The 17,946-nt window shown below is 44.2% G+C and overlaps 1 protein-coding gene across 2 annotated transcripts in view; it reads left to right on the top strand.

The window, feature by feature from the left end:
- The window catches only part of LOC137341485 (E3 ubiquitin-protein ligase Hakai-like), a 31,063-nt gene that overhangs the window by 10,843 nt on the left and 2,274 nt on the right, over window positions 1-17,946 (top strand). The window lies entirely within an intron of this gene.

The raw sequence follows: 17,946 nt of genomic DNA, 5'->3' as shown, positions 1-17,946 counted from the left end.
ATCTCTTGGCCTACAATAAAGTCGGCTCCCAGGATCCCTTTTCCACCCTCCACTTCCCACTTCATTAGGACACAGGTCCACTTAGAGCGGAGTGTTCCTAAACGAATGGTCAGCGGGATGGAAAATGAGCCAGCCTGTTCTTTCCCTGTGAATCCCGACAGACTGTATGGGACCCCGTTAGATAGAGGTGAGGTGGTGGGGTGAGCTGAATGGATCACGGTACATGATGCTCCCGTGTCCAACAGATAGGTCCCCTTTACCTCTTCTACCTCCATCTCAACGAGGGGTCTCTTCCATAAGTCGTAGGTAAGGGAACACAGGTAAACAGGCTGCGCTGGCTCTAGTCAGGGTTGTGGGTTAGATGGGGCTGATGGGGTCAGAGCGCCGGTGATGGCTGCTACCTTCCCTGGGCCAGTCAATAGGGTTCTCATGGCGTCCAAAAATGACTCGACCGTGGCGGGAGGGATTCCTGTCTCTGCCCTTTGGGCTGGGGTTGAGGAATTCTTTCCCTTGTTATCTTTCCAAGGATTCTTACACTCCTTCCTCCAGTGTCCATCCTTCCCACACCCAGAACAGTGGAGCTTTGTGCTGGAAGGGTTATTCCCTTCCTGATGCCACTCCTTCCTACCCTGGCCGGGTTTCATTTCATGCACTTTCCCTTTAGGTGGGTGTGCATTGGTTCCTTTACCATTACGGTAAGCAATGGTCAATTGTCTGACCACTGTGAGTTCGGTAGTCAGGGGATTCTTTGGGTCAAACCACATTCCTGCCGCGGCCCTGACCTGTGGCAAGCTGTTTGCCACCAGGCAACGGAGCCAGTGGGCCCGCTGATCCTGGTCCAGGTTAGCCCAGTTAGGCGTCCCACTGCATGCGCTCCTATACACCGGCCACAATCTGTCTGCAAAAGCCTGCAGGGGTTCTCCTACGAGCTGCACTGTTTTTTCCACCCGGGAGAAAGGACTTCCCTCATTCATCCCCATGGCCTCAAGAACTTCCTCCTTGAGCTCCCCATAATCACACTGTCCCATCTTACATTGGTCAGAGAGGGACTGGAAGAGCTTCCTCTCCAGGGAGAATAGCAGCATTTTGGCCTGTTCAGCATCATTGCACTCGCTGCTTGTTCCACTTCCCTGAAGTGGACCGAGGGGTCCCCATTTGCCGCAAGTTTGGTTAAATGGCTTACCATGGCCCTAAGCTGTTGGGTGCCGTGGGGAACTACGAACTGGTTTTGGAGGGGTCCCTCATCCCCGTTATCAGCGGGCAGGCCGAACCTTTGCTGCCGGGCCGGGCACATCGGCCCCAGTCCCAGCCTCTCTTGCTGGGGGTTTTCCTCCTCAGCTTCTGCCCCTAATTCCACCACCTCCCTCGTGCCAGATTTCGCTAAAGCTTGGCGCTACGGGTGGTGGTCGTGGGCCCTCCTGCTCCTCAACCGGGTCGTCCCTTGGCACTACCTGTGGTGTCTGAACCGTCTTCCCCAGGTACCCTGTGAAGTCAACCTGGGCTGCCCTCGGGCTTGAGGCATACCATGCCTTTTGCCGTCCTTAGAGCAAGGTTCAGACTCTCTATTTGCTTCTGGCAGGGGCCATGGTCTGCATCCTCAAACCCCTGTGCGCTCACTATCTTATAGGCTGCCTGTAAGCCTTTTACTTTCTCCTCCTGCTCTCTTACTTGTCTTGCCAGGCGGGCATTCTTTTCCCGCAACCTCAGCTCATTGTTCTTGGCCTTGGTGACCTGACACTGTAAATATTCCTGCTGGGTCTTATGCTCCCCCACTAACTGCACCCTTTCCTGGTTCAGAGCCTGCAATGCTAACAGTAACTTCTCCCCTGCTAGGGCCGTCGTTTGAACTTCCAGGACTGGCTTCCGAATCTCAATTGCCTGTGCTTCAGTGCTATTCCAAACCCAGACTTTGGCACAACTGTTGATTGTTAATCATACTAACGAGAAATGTGTGCAGCAAAATTCTGAAAAGAAGCAGTGCAGAATATAAATAAAATGCCATAGTAAGCAATCAACAGCTCTCCTGCAGCACAGTCATTCTAAGGCTGAGAGAAGTAGGGCTATTGTGTTATGCCCCATACCCTCTGATTCATGCTCCCATCTAGTGAGGCTCCACAGACTTGCTTAATTTGCCTGAATAGTCTATGGCATTTCTTTACAATTGTAGATTGAAATGGGCTTGTACAAAAGAGCACTTAAGCCGATTGTGCTATTTGTCATTCATTGCCTCAAAGCATGGATATTTTTAATTTTAACAGTGCAGACATCGTCCATTTGGTGCTTTGAGTCTGTGTCAGCTCTTTACTAGAGCAGTACAAAACTAATCCCACTGCCCTGCTCTACCCCCATAACCCTAGGATGAAGTCCGTCAGGACCTGGGGACTTGTCAGCTTTAAGTTCCAATATTTTTTTCAGAACTCTTTCACTGGTGATTGTAAATGTTTTAAGTTCCTCCCTCCCTTTCACCTCTTGATTCACAATTATTTCTGGCATGTTATTTATATCCTCTTCAGCGAAGACAGACACAAAATATCTGTTCAATTTATCCGCCATTTCCTTATTCTCCATAGGGTAAAGAAATTTCCCCTAACCCCTCTCATTTTCTTGGTGACCATTTTAAATTGATGACCTCTCGTCGATGAATATCCAAGTAGAGGAAAAAAATCTTCCCTCCTTCACTTTATCAAAGCCCTCCATAATTTTAACAACTTCCATTGAATCTCCTCTTGGCCTTCTCTTCTGTGGAAGTGCAGTTTGGTCCTGTACTGGCAGCAAAGTCTCGATGCGGATTGAGTTGTGCAATGATACGTAAGATGCGTAATTCATATGAAAACAAAGGGCAGGAAGAGCAGCTGGTCCATCGAGGCTGTCCCATCCTATCATAGTGCAATGTATGCAAATCATGACCCCCATCTAAAGCCCTTTTAAACTAGGTATCAATCTAGTGGTTCTCTTCTGAATCTTTTTTACTATATCACCCACCAAACGAGGGGACCACAACTGGGCATCGTATTCTAAATGAGGCCGAGCCAAGGTGTTATGCAAAGATAGTGTATTTTTTGATTTGTATGTGATTGTCCTGGCAACACAACCTAACACTCTATTTGATTTTGCAGTAGTCCTGCAGCATTGGTTGTGGACCTTTAGAGATTCATGTACTATCACATTCAGGACTTCTCCCACTCAACAGCCTTGAGCACATGAACCTCCATGGTGTACACATGCTTGACATTGGCCCTGCCTATGTGCGCAATACGACATTTATCTGTATTGGATTACATATACCAATACAAAATATTTTCTCATCTAAGGACCTAACACTTTGTATCATGCACGAACTTACAGACAGTTTCCCCGATGCTTTCATCCAGATCATTGATAAAGATGAAAAGCAACAGTCCTACCACCAATTCCCTGCAGAACCTGACTAGTTACCGGTCCCCATGCAGAACCCCAACTATAAATAATGACACTCTCTCTCTCTCTCTCTCTCTCTCTCTCTCTCTCTCTCTGAGAATACAACCAATTCCTTATCCAACCCAAAATCTGCTCGCTAATCTCACAGGATGCAACCTTATTAATTAGCCTATTGTTTGGCACTTTTTCCAAAGGAGTTTAGAAAGTCACAATCTAAATTATAGACTGGGCTGCCAACATCACCAATCTAGGAACTTCCTCAAAAAAGTTCAACCAGGTTGATGCGACATAACCCTCTTTTCCAGATGCCATGTTGAGAGTCTCTTATAACCCCTTCTCTGCCCAGGTGGTTATTCAGAGCATCTCTGATGATCCCTTCTAGCAATTTGCTGAAAACCAAAGTCAAGCTAATGGGCCTGTAATTTCCCGGTTCTCACTTACTGTCTTTTTAATATTGGCACCACGCCACCTCTCTCCAGCCCATCGGAACGATCTCAGCCCCCAGTAATCTGTAAGATATATGAGCAAGAGGGCTTGCAGAGCACAACCCCCATTTCTTTTCACACCCTTATTCTAGTCAGGACTATATCTGCACCAATTGGATACTTCCAACTTTAGCATCAACCCTACAATGTATTATTGGTACTCAGCATTCTTCTGAAATGAAGACAGCCTTTGGATTGAGCTGAGAAATAGCTTGGGATTAGTCACATTTCTGGGAGCATGTTACAGACCACTGATCAGTGGAAAGAAAGTTTTAATTTGGTAGCTTTTAATTATCCAGAAATAGACTGGGATTGGGTAAATGTTTGTAGTGAGAAAGTGTTACAATATGTACAGGACTCTCATAGTGTTGTTGCTTCAATAAGGAAGGGTGACCTGGTTCTGGGTAATGAAGTAAAGCAAGAGGGCAACCTAAAAAAATAATGGAACATTTGAAAAGTATTGACCACAATATAATTAGGGTAAGAATAGAAATGGAAAAAGAAAAGTTAAGGGCAGTTGTACTTGACTGGAAAAAGGCAAATTATAGTGAGATAAATTTTTGAAAATTCATTCTTGGGATTGGGCGTCGCTGGCAAGGCTGCATTTATTGCCCTGTTGCCCTGAGAAAGTGGTAGCGAACCGCCACCTTGAACCTCTAGTCCTTGTGCTGAAGGTACTCCTACTGTGCTGTTAGTTAGGGAGTTCCTGGATTTTGACCCAGGGATGATGAGGAAACGGTGATATACATCCAAGGCACGGTGGTGTGTGACTTGGAGGGAAACTGGTGTTCCCTGCTGCCCCTTGTCCTTCTAGGTGGTAGAGGTCGCAGCTTTGGGAGGTGCAGTTGAAGAAGCCTTAGCTGCAGTGCAGCTTGTAAATGTTACACACTGCAGCCACGGTGCACCGGTGATGGAGGCAGTGGGTGTTTAATGTGGTGGATGGGCTGCCGATCCAACGGACTGGTTGGCGTCGAGCTTCATGAGTGATGTTGCAGCTTTACCCATCCAGGTAAGTGGAGAGTATTCCATCACACTCCTGACTTGTTCCTTGTAGGTGGTGGAAAGGCTTTGGGGAGTCTGGAAGTGAGCCACTCACAGCAGAATACCCAGTCTCTGACCTGCTCTAGTAGCCACGGCATTTTATGTGGCTGGTTCAGTTGAGTTTCTGGTCAATGGCAACCCCGAGGATGTTGATGGTGAGGGATTCGGCAATGGTAATGCCATTGAACGTCAAGGGGAGATGGTTAGACTCTCTTTTGTTGGAGACGGTCATTGCCTGGCATGAATGTCACTTGCCACTTATAAGACACGCCTGGATGTTGTCCAGATTTTGCTGCGTGCGGGCACGGACTGCTTCATTATCTGAGGGGTTGCAAATGGAGCTGAACACTAAACATCAGTGAACAGCCCCATATCTGACCTAATGATGGAGGGGAGGTCATTGATGAATCAGCTGAAGATAGTTGGGCCCATGACGCTGTCCTGAGGAATACCTGCAGTGATGTCCTGGGGCTGAGATGATTGGCCTCCAACAACCACAACCATCTTCCTTTGTGCCAGGTATGACTGCAGCCCTTGGAGAGTTTCCCCCTGATCCCCAATGACTGTTTTTTTTCACCTCACCTCTGGAGTTCAGCCCTTTTGTCCATGTTTGGACCAAGGCTGTAATGAGGTCTGGAGCTGAGCGGTCCTGGCCGAACTCAAACTGAGCATTGATGAGCAGGTTATTGGTGAGAAAGTGCCGCTTGATAGCACTGTCGAAGACACCTTCCATCACTTTGCTGATTGAGAGTAGACTGATGGGGCGGTAATTGACCAGGTTGAACTTGTCTTGCTTTTTTTGGACAAGGACGTACCTGAGAAATTTTCCACATTGTCAGGTAGATGCCAGCGTCGTGGCCGTACTGGAACAACTTGGCTAGAGGCACGGCTAGTTCTGGAGCACAGGTCTTCAGCACTACAGCCGGGATGTTGTCAGGATCCATAGCTTTTGCTGCGTCCGGTGCACTCAGCCATTTCTTGATATCACGCGGAGTGAATCGAATTGGCTGAAGACTGGCTTCTGTGATGGTGAGGACCTCGGGCGGAGGCTGAGATGGATCATCAGCTCGGCACTTCTGGCTGAAGGTCGTGGCGAACACTTCAGCCTTGTCTTTTGCACTCACGTGCTGGGCTCTGCCATCATTGAGGATGGGGATGTTCACCGAGCCTCCTCCCGTTAGTTGTTTAATTGTCCGCCATCATTCGAGGCTGGATGTGGCAGGACTGCAGAGCTTTGATTTGATCCGTTGGTTGTGGGATCGCTTAGCTCTGTCCATAGCATGCTACTTCCGCTGTTAAGCTTCACCAGGTTGGCACCTCATGTTCAGGTACACCTGGTGCTGCTCATCATTGAACCAGTGTTGGTCGTCTGACTTGATGGTGATAGAGGAGTGAGGGATATGCCGGGCCATGAGGTTACAGATTGTGGTGGAATACAATTCTGTTGCTGCTGATGGCCACAGTGCCTCATGGATACCCAGTTTTGAGCTGCTAAATCTGTTCTTTTTTAATCTATCCCACTTTGCACGGTGTTAGTGCCGCACAACACCATGGACGGTGTCCTCCGTGTGAAGATGGGACTTGGGTGTGAAGATGGGTGGTCACTCCTACCAATACAATCATGGACAGATGCATCTCCGAAAAGTAGTTTGGTGAGGACGAGGTAAAGTAGATTATTCCCTCATGTTGGTTCACTCACCACCTCCCTCAAGCCCAAGCTGGCAGCAATATCCTTCAGGACTCGGCCAGCTCAGTCAGTGATGGTACAACCTAACTACTCTTGGCGGACATTAAAGTCCCCCGCCCAGAGTACACTTTGTGCCCTTGCTACCCTCAATGCTTCCTCCAAATAGTTTTCAACATGGAGGAGCACTGATTCATCAGCTGACGGAGGGCGTTAGGTGGTAATGAGGAGATTTCCTTGTCCATGTTTAATCTGAACAATGAGGACTCCCAGGGATGGTGATGGAGGAATCTGGGATGTTGGCTGATTGGTATGGTTCTGAGTATGACTGTCTGTGGGATAGCTCTTCCAACTATGGCACCAGTCCCCGGATGTTATTGAGGAGGACTTTGCAGGGTCAACTGGGCTGGGTGTGCCTTCATCGTGTCCGAATCCAATTTCTCTGCCAAAGCCGAGTGATTCTTCCAGTTTTATTATTCTTACCCTTTTTTGTAACGTTTTGATACAATTGAGTGGTTTCTGGGCCATTTCAGAGGGCAGTTGAGTCAACCACTTTGCAGTGGGACTGGAATCACGCGCAGACCAGTACTTGTACTGGAACCACTTGGCTAGGTTTTCTTCCCTAACGTGAACCAGTTGGGTTTTTAAGACAATCCGACAGCTTTATGGTCACTTTTACTGGTTCCAGCTTTTTATTTTTTTCAAAAACTTGAGTTCTCAAACTGCCATGGTGGGATTTGAACTTGCGTCTCTGGTTTATTAGTCCAGTAACGTAACTCTTACACTGCCATACTCAATAATAAGGGGTCTTTCTTAGATTAAACGGAAGGGGAAAATGGCAAATAGAACTGTCGATCAACAATGGGAAATATGTAGATGGACGAGGAGATGGAAAGGGCACAAAACATGTATGTTGCAGTAAAGAGAAAAGAGACTGTATTGAAGGCTGGAGTTTCATGGATGAATAGGGAGGTTAAATCAAATTTGTAATTAAAAAAAAATATTTAGAATTTACTGGACATGAAATGAAAGTCAGGGCAAATGTAAAGAATAAAAAAGAAAGTTACAAAAAGGGAAGTTAGAAAGTTTGAGGGAGTAGGAGAGAAAATGAGCACAAATAGAAGTAGTACAACTTTCCATAGGCCCATTAGTTGTAAGGTAGTGCTAGGGGCCAGTACATTTTTTATGGAGGGTGAGGGACTGTTTGGGATCTAAATAAGTAGTTTGGCACATTTTCCAAGAGAAGGTGATTATTGGGATTGTAGAACCACTAGAGGTGGGTGAAAATTATTCCAAGAGATGGGATTAAAACAATTACTCAGGCTGAAGGTAAAGAAAGCACTGGTACTTGATGGTTTACACCGAAGGATCCTGAGGGAAGAAACAAGCTCTGATAATTTTCCAACATTCTCTGGAGAGAAAAGTTATGCCGGGGGATAGGAAATAGGAATTATAGGTAAACTCCTGGAGTCTGTATCTAAATTGCAAGCACTTGAAGAATGAAGTAGGCCAGTCAGAATGGATTTCTAAAAGGCAGGAGTTGCTTGACCAACCTCATCGAATTCTTTGAAGAAATAACACAGGATAGATAAAGAAATGTAGTGTTACGGTTTATATGGATTTTAAGAGGCATTTAATAAAATGCCACGTAGGAGACTTCTGGCAAAGATAATGGCACGTGAAATGTGGGTGAACGTGACCACATGGATAGGGAGATGGTCAGGGAGGCAGTCCAGTGTAGAGCTTAAGGCAAGTCAGACTGGAAAAATGCAGTGAGTGGTGTTCCACGGCAACCTGTGATGGGGCTTCTCTTATTTACTATATACTGGATTTAGGAATTGAGGAGCCAGTAGTGAAATTTGATTACACCAAATTGGGGGTGTGTGGCAATTTGTGATAAATATTGTGAAAGACTGCATTAGCACATTGATAGGCTAGCAGGATAGGCCGACACAGTTTAATGTAGGGCAATGTGAAGTAATATATTTTGGAAATAAGAATAGAGAAAGGAAATATACTTTAAATGGTGAGATTCTAAATGGAGTTGCGGAGCAAGCGCAAATAGATAAAGCAGTCAAAAGGCAAACTGGATCCTTGGTTTGTATCTAGAGGCAGAGAATACGAAGACAAACAGATAGTGCTGAACTTATACAAGACCATAGGCTGCAGTTGGAGTATTGCGAACAGTTTCGGGCACCCCATTATGGGAAGGATGTTACCAATGATAGAAGGTTATAGTTATGAAGGGAGACTTGAGTTAGAACTGTTTTCACTGATGAGAAAGCTTTGGGGTGAGCTGATAAAGGTTCAAGATTATGCAGGTTTATCATCACGTAAATAATGAGAGATTGTTTCTACTGGTCAGTGAGACAGTCGTGAAAGGGCACAAATTTAAGATAAGGGTAGATGTTGAGAGGCTGTTTCCCCTGAATGGAGAGTCTAGAACTAGATGTCATAGTCTCAGGATAAGAAGTTGGCCATTTAGGACTGAGATGAGGAAAAAGTTCTTCACTCAGAGGCTTGTGAATCTTTGGAATTCCTTACCCAGAGGGCTGTGGACGCTCAGGCATTGAGTATATTCAAGGCTGAGATCGATAGATTTTTGAATACTAAGGGATATGGGGATCGGGCGGGAAAGTGGAGTTTTGGTTACGTACCCCTTAATATCCTTACCGAACAAAAAATCTATCATTCCCAGTTTTGAAATTTTCAATTGACCTCAACAATTTTCATGAATATTTTTCACTTTTCCTGCTGCTTTCCTTTTATATTCTTGTGTTTTATCTCTCCTGTTCTGTTTCTAAAATAACTCCCCCGCCCCCCCCCCACTTCCTGCTATGCTCACACAGCTGTGTCAGATCCTGCCAGGGAGGGACAACAAACCAAGAAAAAAGCAGAAAAAGATTGAGAGGCTGTGAGGCTTTGGGTTGGGAAAGGCTCCTGGGGATTGTAGTGCTGGACATTAGGGAGAGAGATGGTAATCCAGTAGACTGGGTCCTATGCATGACTTGGGGGGGATGGGTGCAAGAGATGATCACACGCTGACTGCTGCTTATCTAGGGAATGGCTCCTGAAGATTGTAATCTTAGGGATGTGATGGACAGATTTAATACAAAGTGTGCTTGCTGTCTGCTGCTAGTGATTACCCAAACTCTAATGTTAAGGTGTCTGGAAGGGAGTTGTTGGAATCTAGGGGGGGCGGTGGGATTTGTTTTTTTGGGTTTTTTGGGAATCAATGATGGCTGTACCTCACAATTGTTTTTGCTCTGATTGGGTAAAACCTTTTTGGTGGAATGTGATTGGGAAGAAAATTGAAATGGGGTTGAAAAGTTTTAAGTGGTGTAATTGTTATATAATGAAAGTAGAAAATAACCAATTAGGGAAAAAACATGAGCTTTTAAATTAGAGTATAAGAATGCTTAATGCATTTGTCTGAAATTCATTTGTCTGCTAGTTTAGCCAGGGAGCTGAGCTATTTTAAGTTAGCAGATAAAGGACTTTCAGACAGTCATGTTGAGCATTGATAGGTTTTAGTCGAATAATAACCCAACAGTCAACCAATGATGAAGAAAATTCACACGAATCACGGGCCATCGTGTAGGTGAGGTTTGTGACGGGCACATTCTCAAGAAGATAGATGTACAATTGTGATTGCGTCCAATTCTATTTTAACTCTGCAATGATAGTTTTCTTTGGTTTTAATCTAAGTACAGGTCATAATTGACCAAGATAAAAATGCTGCATCAGGGCGTTTAGCCGATGCCAGTCAGCTCACAACAGCACTTGGTTGGCTGCTTATTTTTAATTGAGAAGCCATGGGAAATGGCCTAAGCCCATAGTACAGGGCAGCACTAAGGATGAAAGAGAAGATGGAGTCATTTGGAAAGTAGTAAGTTTTTGATTCCAAGCTTAACTTTGTCTGAAGATTATAAGAGAAAGGAAAGTGCAAAGCCTCACAGTTTTGATCTTCTGGGAAAGCTTGCGTTCGATTGCAACACAGTGAAAATTTAGGGTGCAGGAAGAGCATGAAGGAAGGTATATTTGAAATTTAAGAGGAAAGAGGGGAAAGTTCAGATGAGCAGCAACGATAGCAGGATTAAATAGAGGCATGAATAGTTCAGGCTAAAAGAGAATACCTATGCAGTAGTGTAAGAGGTATTGGAGTAGCTTCCCCAGAGATGGGAGCAGTATTCAAGTTGTAGATGGACTTGAGTTTTTTATTGATATAATAGTTTTTGAGGGGAAAAGAAGTTTGGTACAAAAGCAGATCCCTTCCCTGAAGGACATTAGTGAGCCAGTTGGGTCTTTATGACAATCTGGCAGCTTCACAAGTTAACAACTTTATCAAATTCAATTTCAATATCTCCGGACTGCTAGCCCAGTACCAGAACCGGAGCCCTAGTCGATTAACAACCTTTCCCACTTCAAATACTCAATGGTTCAGTAGCCTGTGTGCCTTCCTGATGAACCTTTTGACACATTCATTAATATTGGAAGTCTAGTTATTGATCTAACTTTGGACTAATTTGTGCTGAGAAGGAGATCTTCTTTCCTTCCCTCCTTACCCCCATCAAAATATTGGTTCTGTTATAATAAGCACAATAGAAACAAGAATAGAAGTTACTGTTGAGACAGTGGGAGAACAGGTCATATGTATGACATTCCTCTGTCTGCTATTTTCAGTGTTAACCTCTTTAAAGTAAGTGCTATATATTACATATCTGTATATAAATCTGATCGAGACAGTACAAATGCAAGTAACAATGATCCAATTCCTAAAAACATTCATGGCATTTTCCTAAATGTTCGCTGCACACCCTGCCTATACATTTTTTAAACACTAAAATAAACATTTATTCCTCAATTAAAACCATGGAGAGAGAAGGGCCACAAATGATTAAAGTATTTACTATTATCACCAGCAGTAACTTCTACCCCATACAAGAGGAAATGCTGAATGGTTACTCGGGTAAAGATACTTGTATTGAACTTAACTGGCTTCTGTGTTCCCTTTAGATATAATAAACTTGTTAGCAGAATTAAAGCCTGTGGGATTAATAGGACAGTGGCAGTGTGGATACAAAATTGGCTAGTGGTGAATGTTGTTTTTCAGACTGGAGGAAAGTATACAGTGGTGTTCCCCAGGGTTCAGTATTAGGACCACTGCTCTTTTGATATAAATGACCTGGACTTGGGTATAGAGGGTATAATTTCAAAATTTGCAGATGATGCGAAACTCAGAAATGTAGTAACAGACTTCAGGAGGACAGAGACAGACTGGTGAAATGGGCAGACACATGGCAGATGAAATTTAATGTAGAGAAGTGTGAAGTGCTGCATTTGGGTAGGAAGAATGAGGAGAGGCAATATAAACTAAATGGTACAACTTTAAAGGGGGTGCAGGAACCTGGGGGTGTATGTACACAAATCTTTGAAGGGTGGGAGGACAAGTTGAGAAGGCTGTTTTTTTAAAAAAAAGAATTGAGATCCTGGGCTTTATTTATAGAGGCATAGAGTACAAAAGCAAGGAAGTTATGCTAAACCTTTATAAAACACTGGTTAGGCCTCAGCAGGAGTATTGTGCTCAATTTAGGAAGGATGTCAAGGCCTTAGAGAGGGTGCAGAAGAGATTTACTGGAATGGTACCAGGGATGAGGGACTTCAGTTATGTGGAGAGACTGGGGTTGTTCTTCTTAGAGCAGAGAAGGTTAAAGGGAGATTTGATAGAGGTGTTCAAAATCATGAAGGGTTTTGATTGAATAAATAAGGAGAAACAGTTTCCAGTAGCAGAAGGGTCGGTAACCAGAGGACACAGATTTAAGGTGATTGGCAAAAGAGCCAGAGGTGACATGAGGAAACATTTTTTTAACGCAGTGAGCTGCCTGAAAGGGTGGTGGAAGCAGATTCAATAGTAACTTTCAAAAGGCAATTGGATAAATACTTGAAGGGAAAAAAATTACAGGGCTTTGAGACTAATTGGAAAGCTCTTACAAAGGGCCAGCACAGGCACAATGGGCTGAATAGCAGCCTCCTGTGCTGTATCTACTGTGTTAATACTATGGACAGTCAGTCTGTCCAGTTATTAATCATTTAATCTCCACAAATCCATATACTATAATAAATATGAATTTTTAAATTTATTTTGGATAAGTTGGCTGTGGAGGTTTGGTGACAGTAAATTAGTACATGACTGCACTTTAGAAAGTTATTTTAGTCTCTTGGGCTAGAATTTTCCAGGAACTGTGAATGTCCTTGTGTTTAAAGTGTATATGGAGAGTGTGCAGTGAATGTTTTTAGGAATCGGATCATTTCTGCTTGCATTTATATTGCCTGAATCTGAATTATAAACTACATGTAATATATAGCGCTTCGCGAGATCAGATAAATTTAAATTGTTGACAGACTTGAATTATGTTTGCCCAAAAATACAGTTAACTGTAAATCTGTACAATACATTGTTACTGAAATGCATTTAATCTTTGAAGTACTAGAATTCTGGCTGCCCTGGGCAGGTCTGGATATAAAGGACTGATCAGACTTTGCAGCAAACCGCTGATTAGTATAAATATCATGGTTATGATCACAGCTTATTAATCAGCTGTGTAATTATTATAGCTCTTTAGAGGTATTCAGAATTATGTAGGATTTTGATGGGCTAAATCGGGAAAACTATTTCCATTAGTCGGTAACTAGAGGGCGTAAAGATCATCAGCAGAAGAACAAAGGAAAGTTTGGGAGACTTGTTTGAGCAGAAACAGCAGGGGCAGCAAGATCCATAATTGCTTTTCAAAGGGAAATGGACAATTATTTGAAAATGAAAAACATTGACAGTATGGGAAAAGGTTGGGGAACAGGATTAATTGGGTTTTTGTATCAGAGAGCCAGTACAGGCACGATGGGCCGAATGGGAAAAGGCAGGAGAATGGGACTAAACAGATAGCTCTTTCAGAGAGCAGATACCAGCACAATAGGCCAAATGGCCTGCTTCTGTTCTGTAAAATTGTATGTTTCTATCAGAGGACTCTGAGCTTTGTTGCTGTGTAATTTATTTGGTCACAACTGCCCACAAAAGAATAAGCTCATCCTCCTGCACATGGGTAATTTAAGTTTTTCAAAAATGTTTCCCTAGGTTAAAAAGTGACAAGTAAAAGAATCTTTTTAACTGAATAATATACTAGAATGGGTAGAATTCGATTCTACGCAATATCATTTCATTGAAGTTTACAAAAGGCTGAAAGCTTTTAGTTCAGAGTGCTGCAGGATGAAACTATCCATTTTGAGCAGCTTTACACAAGACTTATTGCAGTTTAAATTTATACTTCCTACCATTTGTAAGTTGTAAGTGTACAAGTTACAGTCGTGGACAGTCCTGAACTTGCTGAGCTTGATTGCGCCAGTTTAGAAGTAGGTAGGCTGCTCTTGCAATACAGAAGGGCAGATAGAAACTCGACCCTCTGGGACCTTCAGACTGTATACTACTACCAGTATAGACTAAAAGTGGTTTCATCAATCATTAGTCCATCTGAATAATCCGATGAAAAAAGGATAACATAACTTAGCAATCAGATGTAAGCTGTAGATTCTAGTTTTGATTTAATTTTATTAAGCCTTCCTTCAATCGGAGATCATAATGTTAAAAAGATGTTGTTAGATTAGTGATTTACTTTCAAGTCTGTGCAGCTTGGTGCATTCCAGTAAAAGATTGACTATTAGAGAGAATTTACAGCTAGGTGAAAATATAGTAAGCGGGGGAGTGGGACTAATGGGATAGCTCGGTCAAAGGGCCGGCACAGGCACAATGGACCAAATGGCCTCCCTTAATGCTGTACGGTTCTATGATTCAAGTACTGGTCACATTTAAGTTCTGTAATCCGTATGCACTGTGAGGCATGGTCTGTTGTGATCTGAATTGGGAGATACCGGTGTGCAAAAGGTGGAGTTTCAGGACTCGATTAAACCCAATAATTGTGCACATTTTGTTGTCCAGTTAGAAGGAAACAACCTCACTCCCAGTGAGAATATCTTTGGAAGTCATTTATCCAGGACGTGACCTTATTTTCAATATTTTAGGGTTTCCTTTATCCATTTATTTTCCTGATCGAGTTCGACTGCGGGACTGTTGCCATACTTTTTTTGTACAAGCATTTCCCTTATCTAATGTTTTCTCATATAATGTGCACCTGAACTTTGACCCTTGATTTTTTTTTTGAAAGGTAAATGTTGTATGTTATATGGAAGCAATTTCACCGTAGAAAGTAATGCTAATCTCATTCCTCTCAGATTGTTCTGAAACTCTCTCAGCCACTACTAATCCTGTGTGCTGGGTTCAACTCTGACTGAATTTTCCTCAGGTTCTGGGTTACAGAATCATACAGCACAGAAGGCGGCCATTTGGCCCATTGTGTTTGTGCCAGCTCTTTGAAAGAGCTATCCAATTGGTCCCATTGCCCTGCTCTTTCCCCATAGCCCTGCAAATTTTCTCCTTCGAACATTTATCCAATTCCCTTTTGAAAGTTGTTATTGAATTTGCTTCCGCCACTACAAGGCAGTGCATTCCAGATCATAACAACTCACTGCATAAAAAAATTCCTTCTCATCTTCCCACTGGTTCTTTTGCCAGTTGCCTTAACTCTGTGCCTTCTGGTTACCGACCCTTCTGCCACAGGAAAGAGTTGCTCCCTAAACTAGGATCATCCTGGAATGCAAAGATCACCCCCGACTTCTCTTCACTACAGACCGTTGTCTTAAACCCCTCTCCCCTGCCCCCTCCACCCTCCCCTCCAATGAAAAATGCGAGGAGCTCATGGAATTCTTTGTCACGAAGATTGAGACCATCCGTTCAGCTGCCTTTGCCGCTTCCCTCCCTTCCCCTAAGCCACCAAGCCAAACTTCCCCTACGGTTCCCCCCTGCCCTAGCCCTGAACTAATATCTTTCTCTAGATTCTCTCCTATCTCCCCTCATGCCCTCTCCAAGCTCACCTTGACCATGAGACGCACCTCCTGCCCTCTCGATCCTATTCCCACTAAACTGCTGACCACCAAACTTCCCTTCCTGGCTCCCATGTTAGCTGATATTGTTAACGGTTCCCTCTCCTCAGGTACTATCCCCCTCTCCTTCAAATCTACCGTCACCACCCCCACCCCTTCAAAAAAAAACCCCACCCTTGATCTCTCTATCCTTGCAAATTACCACCCCATCTCCAACCTCCCTTTCCTCTCAAGTCCTTGAACGTGTTGTCGCCTCCCAAATTCATGCCCATCTTTCCCGTAACTCCATGTTTGAACCCCTCCAATCAGGTTTCTTCCCCTGCCACTGTATTGAAACGGCCCTTATCAAAGTCTCAAATGATATCCTATGTAACTGTGAATGTGGTAAACTATCCCTCCTCATCCTTCTCCACCTGTCTGCAGCCTTTGACGCGGTTGACCACACCATCCTCCTCCAACGTCTCTCCTAGGTCATCCAGCTGGGTGGGACTGTGCTCGCCTGGTTCCATTCTTATCTCTCCAGTCGTGGACAGAGAATCAGCTGCAATGGCTTCTCTTCCCACTCCCACACCATTACCTCTGGAGCCCCCCAAGGATCTATCCTTGGCCCCCTCCTGTTTCTCATCTACATGCTGCCCTCGGTGACATCATCCGCAAACATATCAGATTCCACATGTATGCTGATGACACCCAGCTCTGCCTCACATCCACCTCTCATCCCTCCACTGTCACTCTCATCTCATGTCACGCTGCTTGTCTGACAGCAAAAATTTCCTCCAACTAAATATTGGGAAGACTGAAACCATTGTCTTTGGTCCCCACCACAAACTCTGTTCCCTAGCCACCGACTCCATCCCTCTCCCTGGCCACTGTCTGAGGCTGAACCAGACTGTTTGCAACCTTGGAGTCCTATTTGACCTTGTGATGCGCCTCCGACCATATATCTGCTCCATTACCAAGACCCCCTACTTCCACCTCTGTAACATCGCCTGTCTCTGCCCCTGCCTCAGCTCATCAGCTGCTGAAACCCTCATCCATGCCTTTGTTACCTTTATGATGTGGAGATGCCGGTGATGGACTGGGGTTGACAATTGTAAACAATTTTACAACACCAAGTTATAGTCCAGCAATTTTATTTTAAATTCACAAGCTTTCGGAGATTTTCTCCTTCCTCAGGCAAATGTTTCAAGATCTCCTTGAAGCCTACGCATTTATACATGTATAAATGCGTAGGCTTCAAGGAGATCTTGAAACATTTGCCTGAGGAAGGAGAAAATCTCCGAAAGCTTGTGAATTTAAAATAAAATTGCTGGACTATAACTTGGTGTTGTAAAATTGTTTACAATTGTTACCTTTAGTCTGGACTGTTCTAGTGCTCTTCTGACCGGCCTCCCACCTTCCACTCTCCGTAAACTTGAGCTCATCCAAAATCCTGCTGCCGTATCCTAACTTGCAACAAGTCCCGTTCACCCATCACCCCTGTGCTCTCTGACCTACATTGACTCCTGGTCCGAGAAGGCCTCAATTTTAAAATTCTCTTTGTTTTCAAATCCCTCCATGGCCTCGCCCCTCCCTATCTCTGTAACCTCTTCCAACCCTACAACCCTCCGAGACCTCTGCGCTCCTCCAATTCTGGCCTCTTGCGCATCCCCGATTTTAATTGTTCCACCATTGATGGCCGTGCCTTCAGCTGTCCAGGCCACAAGCTCTGGAATTCCCTCCCTAAATCTCTCCGCCCCTCTCTCCTCCTTTAAGACGCTTCTTAAAACCTACCTCTTTGACCAAGCTTTTGGTCACCTGTCCTAATATCTCCTTATGTGGCTCAATGTCAAATTTTGCCTGATAATCGCTCCTGTGAAGCGCCTTGGGACGTTCTGCTACGTTAAAGGCGCTGAATATATGCACGTTGTTGTCGTACTCTATTAAAATCGTTCATGATTTTGAACACCTCTCAAATCTCCTATTAACCTCTGTTCTAAGGTTCCTATATTACCTGCATTTATATAGTAGCTTTCACATTGAAAGTGTCTCAAAATTCACGCACATGCTGTTTTGGGATGGAGTGACTAGGTGAATGTGCCAGTAAATGCCTCACAAGCAATAGGTAGCTGAATGGCCATCCAGTTGTTTTGGTTGAGGAATGCTGGGCATTTTATGAACTTGCTACTGTTCTTCACTAAGTGCTATGAGGTCTGAACAGGTAGGTGAGGTCTGGTTTGATGTTTCATCTGAAAGATGGCATCTCCAGCACTACTCGCTCTGTGCCAGGTTCTAAGCTGGTGTCCTGGGGTAGGCCTTGAACCCACAGCCCTCTGACTGTGGAGCTATGAA

The sequence above is a fragment of the Heptranchias perlo genome, chromosome 24, assembly GCF_035084215.1.
Source record: "Heptranchias perlo isolate sHepPer1 chromosome 24, sHepPer1.hap1, whole genome shotgun sequence".
NCBI classification, from domain to species: domain Eukaryota; kingdom Metazoa; phylum Chordata; class Chondrichthyes; order Hexanchiformes; family Hexanchidae; genus Heptranchias; species Heptranchias perlo.
Note: the sequence above shows the minus strand (reverse complement) of the source record. Positions and strands in the feature narration are given on the sequence as shown.